Raw genomic sequence first — 6,000 nt, forward strand, 5'->3', positions numbered from 1 at the left:
GGTGAGTTACATCATTTCTGACTCGGTTTCTTCATCTCAGAAATGATAATCTCATAAGGTTTTTGTAAAAATTCAATGAAGTAAGGCAGGTAAAATACTTAGCATGGTCAGGTTCAGAGTAAATGTTTAATAAGTGGTAGCTTCTGTTATCACAATCACTGTTATTAGAGCCGTGGTCTCCAAAGTGGGGTACTGGGCACAACGATCCATTGGGGTGCAGAATGAGAATATTACAACTTTCTAAATTGATCTTGTCCTTTCATGTTCCATTGTTGATGTCTGCTATACATATATAAAGTTAAAGATGCATATTAGGGCTGATAGAAGTACACAATCAAGAGTTTGGACTCGGGACTTCCCTGGTGGTACAGGGGTTAAGACTCCGCACTCCCAATGCAGGGGGCCCGGGTTCGACCCCTGGCCAGGGAACTAGATCCCACATGCATGCCGCAACTAAGAGTTCACATGATGCAACTAAGGAGCCCGCCTGCTACAACCAAAACAAAAAAAAAAAGTTTGGACTCGATGGAATGAAGCAGAGGGAGGAGAAGAAAGAGGGGAGAAGAAACACCGGCATAAGAAAAAGCATTTCTGTTCTCAAAACGTAGCCTGTGGGCTTTGGTGGAATAGAGTGTACTTTTGAGAGGAGAGAGGAGATGTTGAGTATTAGGGGGTGAGATCAGGTGTGGAGGGTAAGGGCAAATTGAGAAAAAATTTATAAATAACCTGGAAGATCATGCAAAAAAAAATCACCCAGACCTCTGCGCCCCAGGAGTACCGGAGGGACTCTGCCCACTCATCTCCAACGGCCCCTCTTCGATCCAGGCCCTCTGAGCTCTGCACTCATGGCCCCTAACACCCTTCCTGATTTGTCTGCCCTCGCCTTCCTCCTCTTCACCCACTACTACATCCTCTCCCCACCAAACCAGGAATCTCTTCCACTGGCATTTTCTAACCAGCCTTCTAGCATCAAAACCAGTGCCTTTTCAAATCTGGCTTTATTAATACCACCTGGGGAGTTTTTCGAACTTACCAACACATAAGGCCACCCCCAGAGATTCAACAGGCCAGGGATGAAGCCTGGGCTTTGGTAATTTTTGAAAACTTTCCTAGGTGATTCTGCTAACTTATCTAGGAAGCCAGGAGGGATTTCTCCCACCTCTGAACCACAGTGTGACTCTAAAACCATCTACTCGTGAGTGGCTTGGGTCAACCATTGTGGATTTATCATTCCTCCAATTAGATGGAGGCTGCTTGTCTCCAAGGTATTGTGAGAAAAAAAAAATCTGTAAAAATGCACGATAATCCTTAGAGACATGCTCATTCTGTCCTATCTGATAAAGGTTCAGTGGACTTCCCTTTCCTTCCCCCACCTCTGGTGGAAAAACAAGTTTGCCTCCATTTGTACATTCCTTTCAATATAGAGGAATCTGCTGATTCTCTTCTGAGCTGGTTCTAACATCTGCCTGGTCCAGTCACTGATTATTGAGTAGAATAAAATCTTTAGCACATGATCATTTTTATATCTGAGGGATGATTTTACCTTTTCTTTAAAATTATTGTATATGCTTCCTTAATGTACCCTTACTACTAAGTGTGGTTCATAAGGATTGTTGAGTGAAAGGTACTGAGTGGTTTTCATGCTTTCTTTAGTGACTCCCTTGAAAAATCACAGAATAAAAAGGAATCACCTTGCCCACTGGTTTTCAGACTCATTATACAGCCAGGAGAGGAAATAACTTGAGGGGTTAAGTAACTTGCTCAGCTCATAAAGAAAATTAGTGATTAAGCAGAGGCTCACTTTTCAAATCCTATTTATTGAGCGCCTCCTGCATGCCCATTGGCAGGAGTTGGGGGTAGAACAGACAATGAGACAGACGAATCTCCCAACCCAACGAAGCTGACAAATTTTTGTGCAGTGATCTGATAATTTTTTTGATCCTATACACCACCAGTAACAAAAGAAAAAAAATGATCATTCATCATGATAAACAAACATATACTTTTTTAAGCATAAGATTAAAAGCATATATAATAAGAAGTCTAACAGTTTCTTCCGGCATCCCAGAAAATCATCTTAGTGTCTCCCAGGTTGTATGTACCTCACTTTGGAGGCCCCTGGCCTACAAAATCTAGACCCTTCCCTTTCCCCTTTCCTGATGGCTCCTCCCCCAGTCTGCAAGGAGACACCAAAGAGCAGCCCCTCCGCCCTCCAGGACCTGCCTTTAATGAAGCCAGAGTAAATGCCATTCCTGGCCCTGCGCCCAGGCACACCCCCCAGCTCAGGGCACTAGGGTTTCTTAGAGAGCAGAGTCTTTCCCTCTCCTGACCCAGAATCATTGATCCTCAGGCAGGACAAGGCCCCAGGATATGATCCAGGGGCCCCGGGTTTGGAGTTGGACTGGCCTGGGTTGGAATGCTCAGGTCACTTTTGTGAGAGACGGCAAAGCATAGACAGCCTGAGATCGGAGCCTGACCTGTTATTTAGGAGCTGTGTGGCCTTGGGCACGTACTTAACCTCAAATGTAAAATGGGGGATAAAAATTATGCTCACCTCAGAGGAGTTGTGGTGGGCGTGAAAAGAATTAAGACATATCTAGTGCTTAGAAGACGTCCTGGCACACAGGACACCCTATGTAAGTCTTAATATTCTTTCTACCCTAAACTTTTGAGGGCTGAGTTTCCACATCTGCAAAATGGGCATGGTAACAGCATCTAACATAGGGTTCAGCCAAGGCCTGGTAAGTTAGAAGGGTTCAATAAATAATAGAAGTGACTATTTTACTATTATTTACAAGGACACCCGTTTTGCAGATGAGGAACCTGAGGCTCGGGTCACCTGCTTTCTCAAGCACCACACCCTTCTGTGGCACCACACCACAGTAGCACCTGGTTCTCTGGGCAGGGCACTCTACAGTTTACAAGGCACTTTTTCACATCTCCCATCTTATAATCTCATGAGGGGGCTATCAACCTCATCCTCATTTTACAGGTAGGGGATCTGAGGCTCCAAGAACCCAAGGACAGGCACTCCTCCTTAGCCAGTCTGGGGGTGGGGTGAGTGGGGAGGGTTCTCAACCCCAGGAGGAAAGGGAGTATGGCTGGATTCCAAACCAAGAAGTTTAAAAGGATGAAAAAAGGCACCCTCACCCAAGACTTCCTCTCCTCTTTTGAGAGGGAGGTAGAGGGACATGCTTGCTTGAAAATCAAGGTAGAGACCACATCCTGTGCTTTGTCCCCACCCAGGAAGCATCTTGGAGGGGTTGGGTGGGGTGAGGCTGGTGACACTACTGGACGTCCCTGGAAAATTCTAGAATGGCCATGAAGAAGAGCCAGGCAACTCCAACCCATTTTACCAGCTGGGTGCCCTGGGCACAGCTCTTGTCCCTCTAGAGAGGCAGGCACTAAGGCTCAGAGGGGTAGGCGTGTCCCCAGGGCTCCAGGTGGTAGTGGCAGGGCAGAGGCTGGGACCGGGTGTGGCTGGAGCCTGGTGGCCCAGGGCTCCCTCTGGTGCTGCAGTGCAGATGTTCCAGATGCTGGCGGCTACCCAACACTGCAGAGCTCCCCGACCCTGTCCCCGGAACAAGCCCCAAGAGGCCAGGTCCCTGACTTCCCAGGGGCAGCCCCCTCCTCTGCACATTCACATCCACAGTCTGCCCCAGCAACAGCTGTGACCCCTACCCGGAAACCACAAGTATTTTCTGTATCCCAGCAGCCCGCGCCTCGGGAACAAGGAGTGGAAGGCAAAGAAAGATGGGTGAGTGACTGTCACAGCTGCATAGGGGGATAGAGGCCTCTGCCCCACCCTACTCCCACAATCCTAAATCTTAGAACAGTTGAATCCTAGAACGCCAGCACTGCAAGGGGTCAGCCAGTTCAGCAGACTTTGCTACAGAATGGTAACTAAAGCACAGAGAAGGAAGGGGCTTGCCCAAGGACCCCTGGCACCTGGAACTGTGACCCAGCTTTCCACTGGCCCCTAGGCCAGTGCCCTCTGCCATGGCACAGGGCCTGCCAGCCAGAGGGGGCAGGGTCCATGGCAGCTGAAGCTGGGCAGTCATTCACCTCCAAAGGGAGGGCTAAGCAGGTCACGATATCCCATTTGGGTCAGTGGGGCGGGCGGTTTAAGGTGTGCTTTGGGTAGAGGGGAGGAAGGGGAAGTGAGGGAAAAGGGCGGACCAGGGAAACCAGAGTTCTTTTACAAACCCAGGAGCCGTATGTCCAAATTTGGTATTGTTGGGGAAGACCCACCAGAGTTTAGAGAAAAGGAGGGGGAGGGAGGAAGCAAAGGGTGGATCCTCCCAAACGACCCCCCCACCCCATCCCCTTGCACGGCCTAGCTGGGTAGGCCAGGCTTCCCAGGCCTGTAATCAAGACTTCCCAAACCTGTAATCATTCCTTGCAGCTGACAGATAAATCAATTTTCACAGCCATTGTTTCCTCTGAGAGGCTGGGTTTATCAGCTCTGGACTTGAGGAAGGAAACTGAGGCTCAGAAAGGGAAAGCTACGGATTCAAGGTCACACTGCACGTTGTTGGTGGAGCTGGGATTCCGACTCAGGGTATTTCACTCCCATGCTAGCATCTGCGGAGTCATCTGACGCCCCCAAGCTTTGGAAAGGCCGAAACTGGGCTGAGGGGGAGCAGGAAGAAGGGTGGGGCCTCTGGCCCATCACAAGGCCCCTGCAGCCCAGCTGGGAGTCTCCTTTAGAGGCGAGGAGTGGCCCCAAGAGGGCAGGAGGGTCCACTAGGGCCCTGAGGTGTGGACAGCCGGCCCCCCATCCGTCTGCACACGAAGAGCCCTGCCCCAACGACCACCATTTCAGGTGCAGCCCAGGGTCGGACTCTTCATGCCCTCAGTCTTCGGCTTCAGCTACACCCTTCCCTGCGGATCCTTCCTCCGTCCAGCTGCCTCCAGCCCCGGGCCTTCAGAGTCGCTTCAGTCCCTCAAAGCACGGCCAGCAGCTTGCGTGGCCCCGGCCCAGGTGCCCCCCGCCCCTCCACCACACCCTCTGCAGAGCCGGCCCTCCCTTCGCCTCCCCTCCCCTCGCCTCCCCTCGCCTCTCTTCCCTTCTCCCCTCCTTTCTCTTCCCTTCCCTCCCGCAGCCCGCCCGCCGTCCGCCTCCGCTTCCCCGCCTGCGGCAGTGGATTTGCTCCGCTGCGCTGCCCCAGACGCGCCCTGCCCGCGACCCACTCGGGTTCCCGCGCCCTCGGGTTCCCGGGCCCCGCGGCCCCCACATCCCGCGCCCCTCCCCGGGGCCGGCGGCAGGCGTGGGTCAGCGATGACTGGGCATTTATGGCTCGCCCCCCGCACCCCTGCAGCCCGCCGGAAGGGGTGGGAGTCCACTGGAGCGATCCCATCTCCTACCTCAACCTACTCACCGCGCGGCGGAAGCCTCCTGTAGCGGACAGACAGACGAGCAGGCGGACGCGCGGACGCGGAGCTCGCTGGGTCAGAGCCCGTTTGCAGCAGCAGCCGCAGCGCAGGGGCGGGCCGGGAGGACAGTCCTCGGCTCCCGGGCCGGACACGTGGCGAGCGGGGCCCAATCGGGCTCGTCCCGCCTCCCCCCGTCCCCCCCCCTCCCCCCCACCCCCCAAGTCATTCGCTCCTGGAATCTTAGAATGTCACCAACCGGGAGGGGCCTCGCCAGGATAAACTCCGTCTGTGCTCAGACCCCAGACCTGCGACCTGAAAAGGGGAGGAGGATTTGGCCAAGGTCACTCGGCCGTTCAGGGCTGGAAGTCAAAGCTCCCGACTCCAGTTCTGGACACTGTCCCCAAATTCCTACTGCTCACCAAAGATTTGTTGAGAAACAGAACCTTGAGGCTTGACAAAATTAAGGCCAAGCACTTAATCTGCCTGATCAGATTCTGTCCCTCCACAGCCCCAACAGGTCTGTGACATTACTTAGCCACTTTCCAGAGGAGAGCCCAGAGAAGCCCAGTTTTTAAACGAAGGTCACACAGCTAGTAAGTTGTGGAGCCGGATTCAAACCTGGGC

The 6,000-nt window shown here is 52.7% G+C and overlaps 1 protein-coding gene across 2 annotated transcripts in view; it reads right to left on the reverse strand.

The window, feature by feature from the left end:
* ANXA6 (annexin A6) overlaps nt 1-5,514 on the reverse strand; it is a 54,795-nt gene extending 49,281 nt beyond the window's left edge. For both annotated transcript variants that reach the window (XM_059917535.1, XM_059917534.1), the window contains exon 1: nt 5,382-5,514. The gene's annotated coding sequence lies outside the window, so the exon portion shown is untranslated. The remainder of the gene's footprint in view (nt 1-5,381) is intronic.
* Nucleotides 5,515-6,000: the final 486 nt, after the last annotated feature.

Source organism: Balaenoptera ricei, chromosome 3 (assembly GCF_028023285.1).
Source record: "Balaenoptera ricei isolate mBalRic1 chromosome 3, mBalRic1.hap2, whole genome shotgun sequence".
Lineage (NCBI taxonomy): Eukaryota > Metazoa > Chordata > Mammalia > Artiodactyla > Balaenopteridae > Balaenoptera > Balaenoptera ricei.